Source organism: Ranitomeya imitator, chromosome 1 (assembly GCF_032444005.1).
Source record: "Ranitomeya imitator isolate aRanImi1 chromosome 1, aRanImi1.pri, whole genome shotgun sequence".
Taxonomy (NCBI): domain Eukaryota; kingdom Metazoa; phylum Chordata; class Amphibia; order Anura; family Dendrobatidae; genus Ranitomeya; species Ranitomeya imitator.
The window spans coordinates 29,715,363-29,738,203 of NC_091282.1; positions in this window are offsets into that span (position 1 = coordinate 29,715,363).

The following is a 22,841-nucleotide window of genomic DNA, read 5'->3' on the forward strand; positions in this document are numbered from 1 at the left end:
AACAAGCTGGACAGAAAAAACAGAAAACAAACTAGAAGCACTTATCTAGCAGAGCAGCAGGCCCAAGGAAAGATGCAGTAGCTCAGATCCAACACTGGAACATTGACAAGGAGCAAGGAAGACAGACTCAGGTGGAGCTAAATAGCAAGGCAGCCAACGAGCTCACCAAAACACCTGAGGGAGGACGCCCAGAGACTGCAATACCACTTGTGACCACAGAATTCACAACACCCATCCTGGTATATATGTCCCCATCCTGAGCCCATCCTGGTATATATGTCCCCAATCCTGAGCCCATGCTGGTATATATGTCCCCAATCCTGAGCCCATCCTGGTATATATGTCCCCAATCCTGAGCCCATCCTGGTATATATGTCCCCAATCCTGAGCCCATCCTGGTATATATGTCCCCAATCCTGAGCCCATCCTGGTATATATGTCCCCAATCCTGAGTCCATCCTGGTATATATGCCCCCCATCCTGAGCCCATCCTCGTATATATGTCCCCCATCCTGAGCCCATTCTGGTATATATGCCCCCAGCTTGGTATCTTTGTCCCGCATCCTGGTATATATGGTATACAGTATATGTTCTCAATCCTGGTTTCCTCGAAATGCCTAGGTCAGCCCTGGCAACTCCAGGCATACATCCGTATCACGTCACACCCGAATCCGAGCCTCCCGACGCTGCTGTGTAGCGAGAGCTCTATTCGCTTTACTGTGACCCCCCGGCCACATCCCTGGCCAGAGCCATAGGGCTCCTTGTACGCACGTCCCCAGTCGCCTATGCGACCACACACTCCCGGTTCCTCCTGGCTTTCTTTTTATTTGCGTGTTTCTCATGGGCCACTGGAACTGGACTGTCCCGAACTTACCAGGGAACGTTTCCTGCTCGGGGTTCGGTGGGGCCTGCTTGACCTCTCCTGCCACCATCTCTGGGGGGAACCTATCGGGGTTACACTCTGTGCCTAGGTTGGTGACCCCTATGGAAGGTATCCCTCACTCGGGATCTTCCGTGTTCTATGCCTGGAACAACATTCACCTTGGGAAGGTTGACCCTGGTCTCTCACAGGGACCAGAACAGGGGCAAGTGTTTTCCCAACACAGTCCCATATGGAAGAGTCTTCACCACTCCCACCCACCACATGTTTAATGTCCTCACATGGTACGGAAAAATTAACCTCCGCGGTTGGGTAATCCTGGATTTCCCCATAGATACCCATCACCTCCACTTTCCGTCCTTTGGGGTTGTCCTTGGCAAAGAGGGACCCATTGAGCAAAGTCCCTAAACTCCCCGAGTCCAGGAGAGTCTCTGTTTTTTACCTGTTCATGAATACCTGGTACAGCCGCGGTTCGCTTCCTGCAGTGCCTGTAGTAGCGGTACAAACTGGCTGGGCATACATAGACATGTGGCGAGTATAACCGCAGTCCATGGGTTCAGATACCAGTGGGCAGTTGGCAGCCACATGTCCGAGCCCTTGGCACCGCCAACACTTGATCGCTGCGATACGACTATACCTTGGGGCTGTTTTAGGGAACACGGGACTTTTGACACCTTCACTTCGGGTTACCCCCTCATCCCGGGCTCGGTCCTGGTTAGCTCTATCAGAGGTTTGTGGACTTTTCCCCAGACTCCTGGGATGGCGGGGTCTTACATGACTGCCGAAGTGGAGCTTGCCCTGTATAAAGTCCTGAGCGGCAGTACACCGCTCTACCTGTCCAACCACCTGGTCCAGAGTGGTCGGGTCCCCTTGTCCCAACCAGCGCTACATGGCTGTTGGCAGAGCCCTCACCAGCTAGTCGACCACCACTCTCTCTACCATCTGGGACGGTGTTTAGGCTTCAGGATGGAGCCATTTTTTACCAGCTGCAGCAAGTCATATGTCTGAAACCTGGTGGGACGAGACTCCACAAAGGACCACTGGTACGCCCACTGAGCCCACACATATGCATAAACCCCCAGTAGAGCAAGGATTTCACCTCTCATCATAGTCGAGGTCATCCTCCCAACTGAGGTCCAGGTAGGCCTTCTGGGTATCTCCCATCAGGAAGAGGGCCACCACTTCAGCCCACTGTGACATCGGCAAACTCTCCCGCTCTGCAGTGAGTTCGAAGACGATGAGGAAGGCCTCCATGTCGTCCTCAGGACTCATCTTCCTCAGCGCTGTCCGGAACTTTGTACCGGGCCTCAGATCGGATCGGGGCCACTGTGGAGGGTGCCTCTCATGTAGCCTCAACCTGCTGCAGAATTAGCTCATTAGTCTTTTGCTGCTGCTGATACAACAGCTGCTGATGATGATTGTACTGCTCCTGCTGCTGCCGCTGAAACTGCAGTTCCTCTTGCTGATGCTCCTGCTGCTGCCACTTAAACGGCAATGTCTCTTGCTGATGCTCCCACTGCAACTGCAGCGCCTCTTGCTGATGCTCCCACTGCAACTGCAGTGCCTCTTGCTGATGCTCCCACTGCAACTGCAGCGCCTCTTGCTGATGCTCCCACTGCAACTGCAGCGCCTCTTGCTGATGCTCCCACTGCAACTGCAGTGCCTCTTGCTGATGCTCCCACTGCAACTGCAGTGTCTCTTGCTGATGCTCCCACTGCAACTGCAGCGCCTCTTGCTGATGCTCCCACTGCAACTGCAGTGCCTCTTGCTGATGCTCCCACTGCAACTGCAGCGCCTCTTGCTGATGCTCCCACTGCAACTGCAGTGCCTCTTGCTGATGCTCCCACTGCAACTGCAGTGCCTCTTGCTGATGCTCCCACTGCAACTGCAGCGCCTCTTGTTGATGCTCCCACTGCAACTGCAGTGCCTCTTGCTGCTGCCGCTGTGGCATCTGTCAGTCGGCTTGAGCTGTAGCGTTGCAGGCTTAATCACTGACATACAGCACACTTTGGGGTATGCCTCATTTCACACTGCTCCACATTCTCCAGCCATATGTAGTGCAGCGGTATCCACACTGTGCAGTGAAGAGGCAGTTACCCAGTAAAGTTCAAAACAAAAGTCTCTTTAATGTTCAACTCCCATAAAGTACACAGCACACAATATCCTCCGCATCGCAGCCAGGAAACATATCCTCCAGATTGCAACCCATAAACATGCCAGTTCACATCCAAAACCAGTTGACGTGGGCAACTGCACCGCTGTGTACACTGTGGGAGCCAGATCTCTCAGCTGCCTTGGCTGTTTAGCTCTGCTTGCCTGTGCTGCCTCACACTGGTTGAGCTCTGCAGAGCCGAATGCTCTGCCTTCTAGCATATATCAAACTGACTAACTTGTCAGTTAACTGGCTAAATGCCGCTGTCAACTTCTGACAGCGGTATTAAACGTGTGCTGCCATGGGGGTGCGTCATTCCTTGACATGATCTGTTGAAGACCTCCATGCTTGGCATCACAGAGCTCCCTTCAAGCTGGGTTTCAAATGAGATGTGAAATCTGCTGTATACAGGAATGCTGTATACAGCACAAGCAATCAGACGATCGCAGCTTCAAGTCCCCAAAGGGAACTACTAAGAAGAGTAAAATATGAAAAAAAATAAAAAAAACATAAATATTCAAATCACCTCCCTTTTCCCCCCATTAAAAAATAAAGACAATAAAAAATTGAAAAATATTCATGTATGGTATCGCCGGGTTCAGAAAAGTCCGATCTATGAAAATATAAAAATAATTAACCCGATCAGTAAACCACGTAAACAAAATTAGTTCAAGAACGCCAAAATTTTTTTTTTTTTTGGTCTCCACAATACCACGCAAAATGGTGTAACAAACGAAAAAAACCTCACATCTATCCCAAAATGGTATCAATAAAAATGTTGTCTCGCCCTGCAAAAAATAAGCCCTCACCCAGGTCCATTGACTGAAAAATAAGAATGCTACAGGTCTTGGAAAATGTCGACACAACCCCCAAAAATAGTTTTTGAAAACTTCAGATTGTTTTTCACCACTAAATTAATTTAAAGAAACTGGACATGTTTGGTATTGCCGTAATCGTATTGACGAGTAGATTCATATTGTGCTGTCATTTTTACCACAAAATGTACACCGTAAAAATAATTCCCAAAAAAACAATGTCAGAATTGCTGGTTTTTTTTTCACAATTTTTTTTACCGTTTTCCAGTATATTGTGGTAAAATGAATGACGTCATTCAAAAGCACAACTGGTCTTGCAAAGACCCATTTTCTTGTGGGTGGAAAAATACAAAAGTTATGGTTCTTAGAAGATGGGGAGTAAAAAAAACGGAAACGCAAAAAAACAGAAAATGGCCGTGAGTTTATTTACGTGATACCAGAAAATCCCTTTAAGCGGACACATCATGCCCACGTTACACTAATTCTATTTCTTGGCTTTGTTATTAATACATTTATACATTTAATTGTAGATTAATAAAATGTTTCATGCTCTTTGGAAATCTGTCCGGTTCGGTTTCGCTGTCAGACGCATCCGTCCATGTGCGACTTTTTATTTGCCCCTCGTCTCTCAGGATAAATGATCTGATGTAGTAAATCTCGCTTCGTCTGCTCCCCGGGTCATTGATATTCAGTCTCCACAGGACATCTCTTACTCTATTTTCAAGGGAAACAGATGATTTATTTTGGCAATGTGCTTTATGCTGATGATAGAAGACGACTATATCAAGCGGCCGGGTGGAATTTATACATTCTGATTAAATAAAGACACAGAAAAATACATCAGGATGCATAAATATCTGTACAGAGACAAAAGGACACAAAATGCATACCTATACCGTACATAAAGACATATAATGATACATAAAGAAACATAAAGATGCAAAGAAAGACATAAAGATAAAGTACTTTAAGATACATAAATATACCGACACAAAGATACATAAAGAAACTGTACGTAAAGACACAAATATACATAAAGATACATAAAGACACAAAGATACATAAAGGTGCATAAAGAGACATAAAGACATAAAGATACAGTACAATAAGTTACAAAGATACATAAATATACATAATGGTACATAAAGATAAAGTACATAAAGACATAAAGATACAGTACAATAAGATACCTAAAGAGACATAAATATACATAAAGATACAAAAATGCATAAATATATTGCACATAAAGACATATAAAGACACATAAAGAGACATAAAGATGCAAAGAAAGACATAAAGTACATTAAGATACATAAATATACAGACAGAAAGATATATAGTGAATAAAAACTGAAAATGTAGGCCCCTTAAAAAATAGTGAGGAAAGAATGGTTGTAGATGACGAGGAAAAAGCTAACATATTAAACACCTTCTTCTCCACGGTATTCACGGTGGAAAATGAAATGCTAGGTGAAATCCCAAGAAACAATGAAAACCCTATATTAAGGGTCACCAATCTAACCCAAGAAGCGAAACCGGCTAAATAAGATTAAAATAGATAAATCTCCGGGTCCGGATGGCATACACCCACGAGTACTAAGAGAACTAAGTAATGTAATAGATAAACCATTATTTCTTATTTTTAGGGACTCTATAGCGACAGGGTCTGTTCCGCAGGACTGGCGCATAGCAAATGTGGTCCCAATATTCAAAAAGGGCTCTAAAAGTGAACCTGGAAATTATAGGCCAGTAAGTCTCACCTCTATTGTTGGTAAAATATTTGAAGGGTTTCTGAGGGATGTTATTCTGGATTATCTCAATGAGAATAACTGTTTAACTCCATATCAGCATGGGTTTATGAGAAATCGCTCCTGTCAAACCAATCTAATCAGTTTTTATGAAGAGGTAAGCTATAGACTGGACCACGGTGAGTCATTGGACGTGGTATATCTCGATTTTTCCAAAGCGTTTGATACCGTGCCGCACAAGAGGTTGGTACACAAAATGAGAATGCTTGGTCTGGGGGAAAATGTGTGTAAATGGGTTAGTAACTGGCTTAGTGATAGAAAGCAGAGGGTGGTTATAAATGGTATAGTCTCTAACTGGGTCGCTGTGACCAGTGGGGTACCGCAGGGGTCAGTATTGGGACCTGTTCTCTTCAACATATTCATTAATGATCTGGTAGAAGGTTTACACAGTAAAATATCGATATTTGCAGATGATACAAAACTATGTAAAGCAGTTAATACAAGAGAAGATAGTATTCTGCTACAGATGGATCTGGATAAGTTGGAAACTTGGGCTGAAAGGTGGCAGATGAGGTTTAACAATGATAAATGTAAGGTTATACACATGGGAAGAGGGAATCAATATCACCATTACACACTGAACGGGAAACCACTGGGTAAATCTGACAGGGAGAAGGACTTGGGGATCCTAGTTAATGATAAACTTACCTGGAGCAGCCAGTGCCAGGCAGCAGCTGCCAAGGCAAACAGGATCATGGGGTGCATTAAAAGAGGTCTGGATACACATGATGAGAGCATTATACTGCCTCTGTACAAATCCCTAGTTAGACCGCACATGGAGTACTGTGTCCAGTTTTGGGCACCGGTGCTCAGGAAGGATATAATGGAACTAGAGAGAGTACAAAGGAGGGCAACAAAATTAATAAAGGGGATGGGAGAACTACAATACCCAGATAGATTAGCGAAATTAGGATTATTTAGTCTAGAAAAAAGACGACTGAGGGGCGATCTAATAACCATGTATAAGTATATAAGGGGACAATACAAATATCTCGCTGAGGATCTGTTTATACCAAGGAAGGTGACGGGCACAAGGGGGCATTCTTTGCGTCTGGAGGAGAGAAGGTTTTTCCACCAACATAGAAGAGGATTCTTTACTGTTAGGGCAGTGAGAATCTGGAATTGCTTGCCTGAGGAGGTGGTGATGGCGAACTCAGTCGAGGGGTTCAAGAGAGGCCTGGATGTCTTCCTGGAGCAGAACAATATTGTATCATACAATTATTAGGTTCTGTAGAAGGACGTAGATCTGGGTATTTATTATGATGGAATATAGGCTGAACTGGATGGACAAATGTCTTTTTTCGGCCTTACTAACTATGTTACTATGTTACTATGTTACTATGTTACTATATAAAGATACAGTACATAAAGACACAAATATACAGTACAATAAGATACATAAAGATACAAAAACACATAAATATAAAGACACAAATATACATAAAGACACAAAGATACATAATGAAACTGTACATAAAGACACATAAATATATGGTACATAAAGGTGCATAAAGAGACATAAAGGTACGTAGAAATACATAAAGAAACAGTACAATAAGATACATAAAGATTATTGATGAGCGAATATACTCGTTTCTCGAGATTTCTCAAGCACGCTCGGGTGACCTCCGAATATTCTTTAGTCCTCGGAGATTTAGTTTTTCTTGCTGCAGCTGAATGGTTTACATCTGTTAGCAAGCATAAGTACACGTGGGGGTTGCCTGGTTGCTAGGGAACCCCACATATACTTTTGCTGGCTGGCTTTACTGTACGAGCATTGAGACTATGGATTCTTTACTTTACGAGCAGTGAGACTATGGATTCTTTACTGTACGAGCATTGAGACTATGGATTCTTTACTGTACGAGCATTGAGACTATGGATTCTTTACTGTACGAGCAGTGAGACTATGGATTCTTTACTGTATGAGCAGTGAGACTATGGATTCTTTACTGTACGAGCATTGAGACTATGGATTCTTTACTGTATGAGCAGTGAGACTATGGATTCTTTACTGTACGAGCAGTGAGACTATGGATTCTTTACTGTACGAGCATTGAGACTATGGATTCTTTACTGTACGAGCATTGAGACTATGGATTCTTTACTGTACGAGCATTGAGACTATGGATTCTTTACTGTATGAGCAGTGAGACTATGGATTCTTTACTGTACGAGCATTGAGACTATGGATTCTTTACTGTACGAGCATTGAGACTATGGATTCTTTACTGTATGAGCAGTGAGACTATGGATTCTTTACTGTACGAGCATTGAGACTATGGATTCTTTACTGTATGAGCAGTGAGACTATGGATTCTTTACTGTACAAGCAGTGAGACTATGGATTCTTTACTGTATGAGCAGTGAGACTATGGATTTTTACTGTACGAGCAGTGAGACTATGGATTCTTTACTGTACGAGCATTGAGACTATGGATTCTTTACTGTATGAGCAGTGAGCCTATGGATTCTTTACTGTACGAGCATTGAGACTATGGATTCTTTACTGTATGAGCATTGAGACTATGGATTCTTTACTGTACGAGCAGCAAGACTTCTGATCATTGGTGTAAAGGTTTACCACACAGACGGGGCGATCACGGGGTGACGAGGAACCAAGACGTCAAAGTCGGGGAAAGTAGAACACAGTCCTCTGATTATTCTCCGTCATACATATAATGCATATAATAAAGTATCCAGAACTTTATAATGAAACTATTTGGAGCAGCCGGGTATATTTTTCTCTTGATTTACTACATTTATTGACTCCATTTGTGTCTCGTTTCTTCTTCTTTACATCTTATAAGGTTTGAAATAAATCACAGTAAACTGGGTCAGCCGAGGATTATAGGACAAAGGGCCACACAGAACACAATCGCCATACGGGAGACTCCGTCATTTATTTTAGCTTTTTTTTTTCCTTTTCCATGAGATTTGATACATAAAGAGATACTCCGCTTGTCTCAGGAGGTGTCCAGCGCTTATATATATATATATATATATATATATAATTGTCTGAGTGGTACTTCCGTCTGTCTGTCTGTCTGTCCTTCTGTCACGGATATTCATTGGTTGTGGCCTCTGTCTATCATGGAAATCCAAGTCGCTGATTGGTCGCCACAAAACAGCCACGACCAATCAGCGACGGGCACAGTCCGGAAGAAAATGGCCGCTCCACAATCCTCGCAGTCAGTGGCCGGCGCCGGCGCAGGCTCCATACTCCCCGCAGTCAGTGTCCCCGGCGCTCCGCTCCCTGCAGTCAGTGTCCCCGGCGCTCCGCTCCCTGCAGTCAGTGTCCCCGGCGCTCTGCTCCCTGCAGTCAGTGTCCCCGGCGCTCCACTCCCCGCAGTCAGTGTCCCTCGCGAGACCGCTAAGTCATATGGGTAATTTCGCAAACCATCCTGGGAACGCAAGATAGCGGCAGCCGCGCGCCCATCTGCACAGGATCCCAGGAGGTGGAGACACGGGACGCTGAGGAGCAGCGACAAGAATGGTGAGTATGTTCAACTACAAGGGGCCCTCGGATCGTTGGGTGAGTATGTTTATTTTTAATTTTTTTAACCGGTGACATACGTGGATTGGTAATATACTACGTGACTGGGCAATATACTACGTCGCTGTGCAATATACTACGTGGCTGGGCAATATACTACGTGGCTGGGCAATATACTATGTGGCTGGGCAATATACTACGTGACTGGGCAATATACTACGTCACTGGGCAATATACAACGTGACTGGGCAATATACTACGTGGCTGGGCAATATACTACGTGGCTGGGCAATATACTACGTGACTGGGCAATATACTACGTGACTGGGCAATATACAACGTGACTGGGCAATATACTACGTGACTGGACAATATACTATGTGACTGGGCAATATACTACGTGACTGGGCAATATACTACGTGGTTGGGCAATATACTACGTGGCTGGGCAATATACTACGTGACTGGGCAATATACTACGTGACTGGGCAATATACAACGTGACTGGGCAATATACTACGTGGTTGGGCAATATACTACGTGACTGGACAATATACTACGTGACTGGGCAATATACTACGTGACTGGGCAATATACTACGTGGTTGGGCAATATACTACGTGACTGGGCAATATACTACGTGACTGGACAATATACTATGTGACTGGGCAATATACTACGTGACTGGGCAATATACTACGTGGTTGGGCAATATACTACGTGGTTGGGCAATATACTACGTGGCTGGGCAATATACTACGTGACTGGGCAATATACTACGTGACTGGGCAATATACAACGTGACTGGGCAATATACTACGTGGTTGGGCAATATACTACGTGACTGGACAATATACTACGTGACTGGGCAATATACTACGTGACTGGGCAATATACTACGTGGTTGGGCAATATACTACGTGACTGGACAATATACTATGTGACTGGGCAATATACTACGTGACTGGGCAATATACTACGTGACTGGGCAATATACTACGTGACTGGGCAATATACTACGTGACTGGGCAATATACTACGTGACTGGACAATATACTATGTGACTGGGCAATATACTACGTGACTGGGCAATATACTACGTGGTTGGGCAATATACTATGTGGCTGGGCAATATACTACGTGACTGGGCAATATACTACGTGACTGGGCAATATACTACGTGACTGGACAATATACTATGTGACTGGACAATATACTACGTGACTGGGCAATATACTATGTGGCTGGGCAATATACTACGTGACTGGGCAATATACTACGTGACTGGGCAATATACTACATAGCTGGGCAATATACTACGTGGCTGGGCAATATACTACGTGGCTGGGCAATATACTACGTGACTGGGCAATATACTACGTGACTGGGCAATATACAACGTGACTGGGCAATATACTACGTGACTGGACAATATACTATGTGACTGGGCAATATACTACGTGACTGGGCAATATACTACGTGACTGGGCAAAATACTACGTGACTGGGCAATATACTACGTGACTGGACAATATACTATGTGACTGGGCAATATACTACGTGACTGGGCAATATACTACGTGGTTGGGCAATATACTATGTGGCTGGGCAATATACTACGTGACTGGGCAATATACTACGTGACTGGGCAATATACTACGTGACTGGACAATATACTATGTGACTGGACAATATACTACGTGACTGGGCAATATACTATGTGGCTGGGCAATATACTACGTGACTGGGCAATATACTACGTGACTGGGCAATATACTACATAGCTGGGCAATATACTACGTGGCTGGGCAATATACTACGTGGCTGGGCAATATACTACGTGACTGGGCAATATACTACGTGACTGGGCAATATACAACGTGACTGGGCAATATACTACGTGACTGGACAATATACTATGTGACTGGGCAATATACTACGTGACTGGGCAATATACTACGTGACTGGGCAAAATACTACGTGACTGGGCAATATACTACGTGACTGGGCAATATACTATGTGACTGGGCAATATACTACGTGACTGGGCAATATACTACGTGGTTGGGCAATATACTATGTGGCTGGGCAATATACTACGTGACTGGGCAATATGGCAGACGCGGTACTGATTAAGGTGCGCGTCTCTGACTGGGGAGCACACAGAGAGCAGCACGAAAAGGTGGTCTGTGCCAGATTCCCCCCTAGCATCACTCCCCCTTAGTGATGCATTAATTGGAAGACCCCCAGCCGGCCAGTGGGCACTAGAGGGGAGGGGTCCTACGGCCACTCCTACAGGGGTTAAATCCAGGTGTCCGGCCGAGAACTTTCTCTTTCACTCTCGGCGGACACCTGGAAGCTTTTGTCCTGGAAGCTCTTGTGATGTCGGATTCCCTTGTGGAGGCCCTGCTGCGGAGAGCGGCGCAGGAAGGTGAGCACTGGCTTCAGGCCCTTTTCACTGGTATCAGGGCTCACCTCCCTGGGCCCTCTCCTGACCCCCTGCTCGCCTTCCCCTTAGCTTGTCCAGATAATTTTTCCACGCCTCCCTCTGCGCCCCCGGGTCCCTAACCCACCTCCGCTGCTTATCAGCACGCCAGCTGGGGGAGGTTCAGCACGGCGTCCCACGGCTGGATCGGCCCTGATCCCTGCGCGGAGTCCCCTCTTGGCATCGCTGCATGGTGGGGGCCCCCCAGCAGCGGCCGTTCAGATGGCTTCCCGGAGGCGGCGGGTGAGGGCCGGGCGCCGCACCCCCCGGAGAGAAGTCGGCGTCTCCTCACTTAAGGCGGCAACAGGCCGCGCCGAACCGCTCGCCGCGTCGCCCCCCCTCCCTCAGTGTCCGGACAGAGTGCGGCGGTGCATCCTTCCCCAGCGGCTGCGGTGGCTCAAGATGCAACGGTGAGCGGCGCCGCCTCCTTCCTCGGTCGCTCCGGAGTCTCGGCAACCTGCGCCGAGAGGTAGGCGGTCCCCCCGCTTGCCCCGGGCTCCGGGGCGGCTACAGGTTGGGGATGGGGCTGCCTCGCAGCTGCCGGTGGCTTCCGGCTCCCGCAGATTAAGGCCGACACTCTAGGAAGGCCCCGCCCACCCACTTCCGGTTACCGGCCAACCACTTCCGGTTACCGCAAATCACAGAGGAGAGCCGCGCTGGCCAACTCTCCATGTCCTTCCCTGCGGGCAAAAAGGTGCCGCCCGCAGGGGGGTGATAGGGAGGCTGGCTGGAGCGCCGCAGATATCCCAGGGCACGCTGATCGGTCAAACCAGACCGAGCAGCGCGCTCATTTCCCACATGGCCTGACCTCCAGCCTGCCCCGGCAGACGCGGCACTGACGCCTGCACAGGGGTCAGGCTGTGCAGGTTACATGGCGGCTGAAGAGCGCATTGTTCGGTCTAACCAGACCGATCAAGGCGCTCAACAGCTGCAGTAATGGCACCAAGCACGTACACATTTATACCTCCCCCCTCAGCCCAAATACTTAATAAAGAGGTCCCATTACCCGCGGCCCCGTCATATCCCAGCGAGGGGAATGAATACAGTTACCTTCAAACACCCCCTATTCTAAGTAGCACGACGGTGCCGTCTATGGCCAATCATCGCCCTCAGATGGGTGATAGAATCCCCCCCCCATTACGCTGCGTAGTGGCGGTGGACGACGGCGTAGACGCCGCACGTCCTCCCAATCTTCCACTGATAACTCCCGTCGCCATTCGTGAGGCCCCTCTAGACACCCCTCCCATCACCGACGCAGCTCGCATGGGAGCCTACGCAGATCTCGGGCCTCAGGATGGCTGTCATCAGCCACTTCGGAGGGGTCCGAAGCATCGCAGAGCCCGGATAGGAGATACAGGACCAGCTACGGCCAATTATCCCCCTCTGTCTACTGATAGAATCCCCCCCCTATTGCACCGCATAATAACGGCGGATAACTCCCGTCGCCGTTCCCGCCACTCCTCTAAACGCCCCTCCCGTCACCATCGCAGACGCAGCTCCCATAGGAGCCGCCGCAGATCCCGGGCCACAGGATGGCTGTCATCAGCAACATTCGAGGTGTCGCTAAGTCCGGATAAGAGTCATCATGCACGTGATCAGTCCTCTAAATCACAGGCACCCTGTAGGGCTTTCAGCCGGGGAGAACAATCCCCCGCGGCTTCCAGCCACAACAACCACCACGCAGCGGGAGCCAGAGTTTCCCCGTCCTGCGACATCACCCCGTCAACATTTGCGGGGGTTCCTCCAGGATCGGTGTACACTCGTCCAGAATCACGCAGTGGTGAGTGTTCCAAGGGTAGCGAATCAGCCAGGGAAGAACAATCCCCCGCGGCTTCCAGCCACGACAACTGCAATGCAGTCGCTGAAGACAGAGCCATTAATCCGCCACTACGTGGTAGTAATCGGGCTCCAACGCACGATATTCAGTGCATCGGACAGCACATCGGCCAATCCCTCGCTGTAGCGGGAGCCAGAGTTTCCCCGTCCTGCGACATCCCCCCGTCAACATCTGCGGGGGTTCCTCCAGGATCGGAGCACACTCGTCCAGAGTCACACAGCGGTGAGTGTGCCAAGGGTAACGAGGAAATCTTACGTTACAGGGTTAACATAAAGGAAATGGAGCTAACTTCAGCGGTAAAGGAGTTACGCCTACAACTATCACATCCAAACGGATAAGTGGTGAACAAAGATCTGGATCAAAAATAGCTTTAACTATAGATCAGGAAACTAGACAGAAAATCAGGAGCAACGATTATATTGACATATGGTCGCCGTTATCAGCGGACCAACAAACTGTGGATAAAGCTAACGATAGGGTTTTCGATAGGGGGAGATCAAAAATCGGATTAACCATGAATAATTGGCTCCAGGCCTTCGTAGTATTGGGCTGTATTATGGGTGGCCCCCTGGCTAAAGCTTTACCCCAATAAGGAAGCGGCTCAGCAACTGCAATCGGCTTCTCCGACGGGTTCTTTATTCCCTTTAGGCTAACAAGAACGCCAACCCTATCCGATAACCTAAAATCGGCTCGCGAATTCCCAAAATTCTTAGACAAAAATTGGGAAGGAGGTAGAATTGGGTAGAATAGCCGGCCCCTTTAAGTCGCTCCCCTTCAAAAACATTAAAATTTCTCCGTTAGGCATCATACCAAAAAAGGAACCCGGTAAATACCGTTTAATCCATCATTTATCTCACCCAAAGGGCGATTCGGTTAACAATGCTATTTCCCCAGAAAAAGCTTCTGTCTCGTATGTGTCTTTCGATACAGCGGTAGAACTAGTCCGGGCAGCCGGACCCGGCGCCCTGCTAGCCAAATCCGACATTGAATCGGCATTCCGTTTACTACCCATGCACCCCGAATGTTTCCACCTTCTGGGCTGCAAAGTGGACCAACACTATTACTTCGACATGTGCCTCCCGATGGGATGTTCCATCTCGTGTCACTATTTCGAGCTGTTCAGCACCTTCCTAGATTGGGTAGTTCAGTACGAAACGGGCAGTAAATCCCTAATTCACTACCTCGACGATTTCCTGTTCGTCGGCCCCAGTGATTTTAATCTCTGCTCCGATTTACAAGAAAAATTCAAATCTATCTCACTCAAATTCGGCGTGCCATTGTCACCTAAAAAAAAAAAAAAAAAAACGGTGGGACCATGTAATGTATTGCCCTTATTGGGCATCGAAATAGATACCAACATGATGGTGTTCCGCTTACCAGAGGATAGAATACAAAAAACCCAACAAATGTCGAAAGGCTTCCGCGAAGTTAAGAAGGTAACCCTACAGCAAATGCAGGCGTTATTGGGTCTACTGACGTTTGCCTGCCGCATAATGCTGGTCGGCAGAGCATTCTCATGCAGACTATCTCTGGCAACAAAAGGCGCTTCTCAGCCCGGCCATAGAATTAGGCTCACTCGTTCGCTAAAAGCAGATCTGCTGGTATGGCAGACGTTCCTACATTCGTACAACGGTCACACGTGCGTCATGGTTAGAGAGATCACAAGCAAGGAATTAGGTCTGACAATAGGGTGGAACAAAAAGAGGGTTTCGCAGCAATCTATAAAAACCAATGGTGCAAATCTGGTTGGCCAGAGAAATGGACGACAACAAAGTGGGGGCAAGACCCGGCCCTACGGGAATTGTTTGCGGTAGTAGCAGCGGTGGAGATATGGGCCGATCAGTTGAGAAACATGAACATTCGTTTCCAAACTAAAAAAAAAAGAAAACAGCGAAGAGTTTAAATCACATGTCTTCTTCATCCTTGCCCATACTCGCTCTCTTGCGCCGGCTAGCGATGATATGCCTTGAAAACAATATCTGGTGTAGAGCCACCGTGGTGGCGGAGTAGATGATAATATCATTAACCCATTGTTGTTTTCCAATTGGCAGGCTTTCAGAATCCAGCAGCCCAACGCGCAACCCCTGGGTATCCTGTGTCCACCGTCCCTGTGGGATACAGTGGCCAAACATTGATGCCCTTAATCCGGGCCTGGCAGGTGTATGGTTAGGCTTGGGAGGAGTGGTACTCACTAATTCAGCCAGTTCAGCTGATGGCTGAGTGGTTAAGCTCTTTCACCGAAGAGTGGGAAACATGGGTTCTATCCCCAGTAAAAGTAAATTTCTTCTTTATTTATTGGTAGGCCAGTCGACGAATGCGACGGAGCACGAAGCGCGGTTACAAGCAAATTGTTATTACGGATGAGGGAAGGCTGGGCGTCGGGTACCTCGGCACAACGGAAATTATCGGGGCTAGCATTTTTCTTTCAACTATTGGGATGGGTAGACGTAACTAAGTCCTTCTGCATAAGACAAGCCATAAAAGGTGGGAAAAGGCTTCAGCCAAGCCAGGAATGTCGCCGCCCCATTTCACTGAGACTATTGCAGGAACTGATTGCTTCGTCGGAAGGAGGCCTAATTAATGAGGGCATAGTTATATGCAGCGACGCCCTGCGCATATATGCAGCGACGCCCTGCGCATCAGGGTTCGAAAGTCCAAATGCGATCCCACCGGTAGGGGCACATGGGTCCTAGTTAACTCTACAGATGGCCCAGCTTGTCCGCTAAAAATGGTTAGAAGATACGCCGTGATAAGACACGCTGGTAGATTTTTTCTTCACTCATAAAGACATGTCCCCTCTGACCAAGTACCAATTCCAGGCGATGTTCAAGCTATGCTTGGGAAAAACCGGCGCTAATCCAAAGGAGTACGGAACACATTCGTTCCGCATAGGGGCGGCCACAGCGGCAGCTAAGGCAGGAGTGTCAGAGGCCGAGGCGCAGAGAATGGGTCGCTGGAAGTCCGCATACTTCGCCAGATACATAAGACCTGACTTGCTTTATTAACATGTGTTGTCTCTTACAGGGGTGGAAGTGTGGGTTGTAGGAGATTCCTACGTGTACTGGGCCAAGGAGAGGGCCAAACTGCGGCCAGGAGGAACAAATCTTTACCTCCCGGGCATAAAAGTTAACTGGAGGGGTATCCGAGGCCTCCAGTGGAAACAGGTGTTCAAGGAGATGGTTGGCATAGCAAGGAGGGCGGAAAGCCCTGTGGTAATGGTGGTACACGCGGGTGGCAATGACCTTGGCAAACAAAAGGTGGCCGAATTGTACAAATGGTTGACAACGGATATGGATACAAAAGGTGGCCGAATTGTACAAATGGGTGACAACGGATATGTATTGGTTCAGCTGTCTTTACAGGAACATGATACTGGTGTGGTCGGATATAATACACCACGGGCCGTCTGGCGAAGAGCAAGAGATAAAAGAGCCATAGAACGGACAAGGGGTAAATTCAATGCTCGGATTGGAAAATATGTGAGAGGAAGAGGCGGTATCGTGATTCGTCACCTCCCGTTACAAGGGGATAACACGCCACAACTAAGACCAGACGGAGTTCACCTAACGGACATTGGCCTTGATATTTTTCTGTCTGGTTTACAGGATGGGGTTGAACAGGCCCTAACATCGAGGGGTGGGGTCGGAGTCCCGCGTAGTTAATACACGGGATCCTCCGTGGCGGAAAAAGCGGAGGAGGGCAAAGGTCGTAACCGCTCGTTGGGCCAATTCCCCTGTCGATCACGGACAGGAGCTCGGCGCGAGCCGCTCGTTACGATATGTAATTGCCCTTTCTCCGATTATTTAATTAATAAACTGTGACCGACCTGTTCAACCCACCTAGGACTGTGTGTGTTTCATTACGGGATTGATGGGAGGGGGGAAGGCACTGGTTACGACACCCAGGTCTCCACAGTCTACTACGTGACTGGACAATATACTATGTGACTGGACAATATACTACGTGACTGGGCAATATACTATGTGGCTGGGCAATATACTACGTGACTGGGCAATATACTACGTGACTGGGCAATATACTACATAGCTGGGCAATATACTACGTGGCTGGGCAATATACTATGTGCCAGGGCAATATACTACGTAAATGGGCAATATAATTCGTAACTGGGCAATATACTACGTGGCTGGGCAATACACTACGTGGCTGGGCAATATACTACGTCGCCGGGCAATATACTATGTGACTGGGCAATATACTACGTAACTGGGCAATATACTACGTGGCTGGGCAATATACTACGTCGCCGGGCAATATACTACGTCGATGGGCAATATACTACGTGGCTGGGCAATATACTACGTGACTGGCCAATATACTACGTAGCTGGGCAATATCCTACATGGCTGGGCAATATACTACGTGGCTGGGCAATATACTACGTGGCTGGGCAATATACTACATGGTTGGGCAATATACTACGTGACTGGGCAATATACTACGTGGCTGGGCAATATACTACGTGACTGGGCAATATACTACATGACTGGGCAATATACTACGTGGCTGGGCAATATACTACGTGGCTTGGCAATATACTACGTGGCTGGGCAATATACTACGTGGCTGGGCAACATGCTACGTGGCTGGGCAATATACTACGTGGCTGTGCAATATACTACGTGGCTGGGCAATATACAACGTGGCTGTGCAATATACTACGTCACTGGGCAATATACTACGTGGCTCTGTGCTGTATACTACCTGGCTGGGCAATATACTACGTGGCTGGGCAATCAACTACGTGGCTGGTGAATATACTACGTCGCTGTGCAATATACTATGTGCCAGGGCAATATACTACGTAAATGGGCAATATAATTCGTAACTGGGCAATATACTATGTGGCTGGGCAATATACTACGTAACTGGGCAATATACTACGTGGCTGGGCAATATACTACGTGGCTGGGCAATATGCTACGTGGCTGGGCAATATACTACGTGGCTGTGCAATATACTACGTGGCTGGGCAATATACTACGTCACTGGGCAATATACTACGTGGCTGTGCAATATACTACGTGGCTGGGCAATATACTACGTCACTGGGCAATATACTACGTGACTGGGCAATATACGTTACTGGGCAATATACTACGTGGCTGGGCAATATACTACGTGGCTGGGCAATATGCTACATGGCTGGGCAATATACTACGTTGCTGTGCAATATACTACGTGGCTGGGCAATATACTACGTGACTGGGCAATATACTACGTGGCTGGGCAATATACTACGTGGCTGGGCAATATGCTACGTGGCTGGGCAATATACTACGTGGCTGGGCAATATACTACGTGGCTGGGCAATATACTACGTGGCTGTGCAATATGCTACGTCACTGGGCAATATACTACGTGGCTCTGTGCTGTATACTACCTGGCTGGGCAATATACTACGTGGCTGGGCAATCAACTACGTGGCTGGTGAATATACTACGTCGCTGTGCAATATACTATGTGCCAGGGCAATATACTACGTAAATGGGCAATATACTACGTGGCTGGGCAATACACTACGTGGCTGGGCAATATACTACGTAACTGGGCAATATACTACGTGGCTGGGCAATATACTACGTCGTCGGGCAATATACTATGTGACTGGGCAATATACTACGTAACTGGGCAATATACTACGTGGCTGGGCAATATACTTCGTTGCCAGGCAATATACTACGTCGATGGGCAATATACTACGTGGCTGGGCAATATACTACGTGACTGGCCAATATACTACGTGACTGGGCAATATCCTACGTGGCTGGGCAATATACTACGTCACTGGGCAATATACTACGTGACTGGGCAATATACTACGTGGCTGGGCAATATACTACGTGGCTGGGCAATATACTACATGGTTGGGCAATATACTACGTGACTGGGCAATATACTACGTGGCTGGGCAATATACTATGTGACTGGGCAATATACTACATGACTGGGCAATATACTACGTGACTGGGCAATATACTACGTGGCTGGGCAATATACTACGTGGCTTGGCAATATACTACGTGGCTGGGCAATATATTACGTGGCTGGGCAACATGCTACGTGGCTGGGCAATATACTACGTGGCTGTGCAATATACTACGTGGCTGGGCAATATATTACGTGGCTGTGCAATATACTACGTCACTGGGCAATATACTACGTGGCTCTGTGCTGTATACTACCTGGCTGGGCAATATACTACGTGGCTGGGCAATCAACTACGTGGCTGGTGAATATACTACGTCGCTGTGCAATATACTATGTGCCAGGGCAATATACTACGTAAATGGGCAATATAATTCGTAACTGGGCAATATACTATGTGGGTGGGCAATATACTACGTAACTGGGCAATATACTACGTGGCTCTGTGCTGTATACTACCTGGCTGGGCAATATACTACGTGGCTGGGCAATCAACTACGTGGCTGGTGAATATACTACGTCGCTGTGCAATATACTATGTGCCAGGGCAATATACTACGTAAATGGGCAATATAATTCGTAACTGGGCAATATACTACGTGGCTGGGCAATACACTACGTGGCTGGGCAATATACTACGTAACTGGGCAATATACTACGTGGCTGGGCAATATACTACGTCGTCGGGCAATATACTATGTGACTGGGCAATATACTACGTAACTGGGCAATATACTACGTGGCTGGGCAATATACTTCGTCGCCAGGCAATATACTACGTCGATGGGCAATATACTACATGGCTGGGCAATATACTACGTGACTGGCCAATATACTACGTGACTGGGCAATATCCTACGTGGCTGGGCAATATACTACGTCACTGGGCAATATACTACGTGACTGGGCAATATACTACATGGCTGGGCAATATACTACGTGGCTGGGCAATATACTACGTGGCTGGGCAATATACTACATGGTTGGGCAATATACTACGTGACTGGGCAATATACTACGTGGCTGGGCAATATACTATGTGACTGGGCAATATACTACATGACTGGGCAATATACTACGTGACTGGGCAATATACTACGTGGCTGGGCAATATACTACGTGGCTTGGCAATATACTACGTGGCTGGGCAATATATTACGTGGCTGGGCAACATGCTACGTGGCTGGGCAATATACTACGTGGCTGTGCAATATACTACGTGGCTGGGCAATATATTACGTGGCTGTGCAATATACTACGTCACTGGGCAATATACTACGTGGCTCTGTGCTGTATACTACCTGGCTGGGCAATATACTACGTGGCTGGGCAATCAACTACGTGGCTGGTGAATATACTACGTCGCTGTGCAATATACTATGTGCCAGGGCAATATACTACGTAAATGGGCAATATAATTCGTAACTGGGCAATATACTATGTGGGTGGGCAATATACTACGTAACTGGGCAATATACTACGTGGCTGGGCAATATACTACGTCGCCGGGCAATATACTACGTGACTGGGCAATATACTACGTGGCTGGGCAATATACTGCGTAACTGGGCAATATACTACGTGGCTGGGCAATATACTACGTCGCCAGGCAATATACTACGTCGATGGGCAATATACTACATGACTGGGCAATATACTACGTGACTGGCCAATATACTACGTGGTTGGACAATATACTACGTGGCTGGGCAATATACTACGTCGCCGGGCAATATACTACGTAACTGGGCAATATACTACGTGACTGGCCAATATACTACGTGGCTGGGCAATATAGTATGTGGCTGGGCAATATACTACATCGCCGGGCAATATACTACGTGACTGGGCAATATACTACGTCGCCGGGCAATATACTACGTGGCTGGGCAATATAGTACGTGGCTGGGCAATATACTACGTCGCCGGGCAATATACTACGTGGCTGGGCAATATACTACGTCGCCGGGCAATATACTACATCGATGGGCAATATACTATGTGGCTGGGCAATATACTACATGACTGGCCAATATACTACGTGGCTGGGCAATATACTACGTGACTGGGCAATATACTACGTGGACATGCATATTCTAGACTACCTGATGCGTTAGAATCGGGCCACCATCTAGTATATATATATATATATATATATATATATATATATATATATATATATATATTGCAATAAAAGTATGTGCCCCCTTTTCCAGATTATTTGTTAGTCTGTATTCGTGCCTATCAGAAATGCTGAGGCCCAAGAAGTGAACATCTGACTGATCATTTGCACGTTGTGGCCACGCTGAAATTTTTTGCATCATTTTGCAGCAATTTTCCATGCTGTTCCACCACCACTGAAGCAAAATACTGCAGCACAGTTGCAATGTGTGAACACAGACTTCTGTTCTATTTGATTTTTTGGGGATTTTTGGGGATCTTCTTCCATGATATCATCATGGACAATGCTGTCCAGCAGAAGATCAAGTCACTCCTTTCTTAACCAAATCCATGAACGGTACACACTGCAACGTATCAGCTCATTTTGTCTAGACTGGATACATTGTCTCCAGCTCTAAGATTTTTCTTTTGTTGTCTTGTATTATTCCTTGGTGCCTTTCTTTTACTCCAAATTGTACAAAATGGCTCACCCGATTCAAGAATTTTGGTCAAACCAAAAACGTACCTTTTTTGGTCCATACCCTACTTTTTTAGCATAAGAAGTCCCACGTTCCGCTTAAATGTAGCAAAATTTGGAGAAAAAATGTTTTTTTTTCACGCATAATATCGCTCCATGAGGGAATCTGTGCCCTGGGGTACTGGAGTACAATTGTGCAAAAACTTGGGAGACTTTTTAGAAAGTTTCAATTTTTGATAAATCGGGGAAAAAACATCTGGAGACCCCAACCCTGCCCACGATGACGAATATATACAGATTATAAACAATATATATATGTATAAAAAAACGGACAAGTTCGGACAGACCTGGGTGCTCGGGTTCGGGATATTGCGGATCAGATAGACAGATTGCTGGGAGGGGCTGGGGAAACCCATGATACACATTAGCACCAAGTACAAGGGAGGTGGAAGATCCTTAAATATGACGGGAACTAGGAGAGAAGCTGAGGGCCAGGACCTCCAAGGTGGTGTTTTCAGAAATCCTGCCGGTGCCACGAGTGTCACTAGAAGGACAGTGGGAGGTGAGGGAGATAAATCAGTGGCTGAGAATTTGGTGCAGGAAGGAAGGGTTTGGGTTCATGGAGAACTGGGCCGACTTCTCTGTCGGCTACAGGCTCTATGGTAAAGACGGGCTGTGCTTCCGATCAATCATCAGGAGCACACTAGACCCTCCGGCAGGAGGCAGAGGAGCCGTGCGCTCCTGAAGGATGAATGAAGCATCAGAGAAGGATAACACGGGC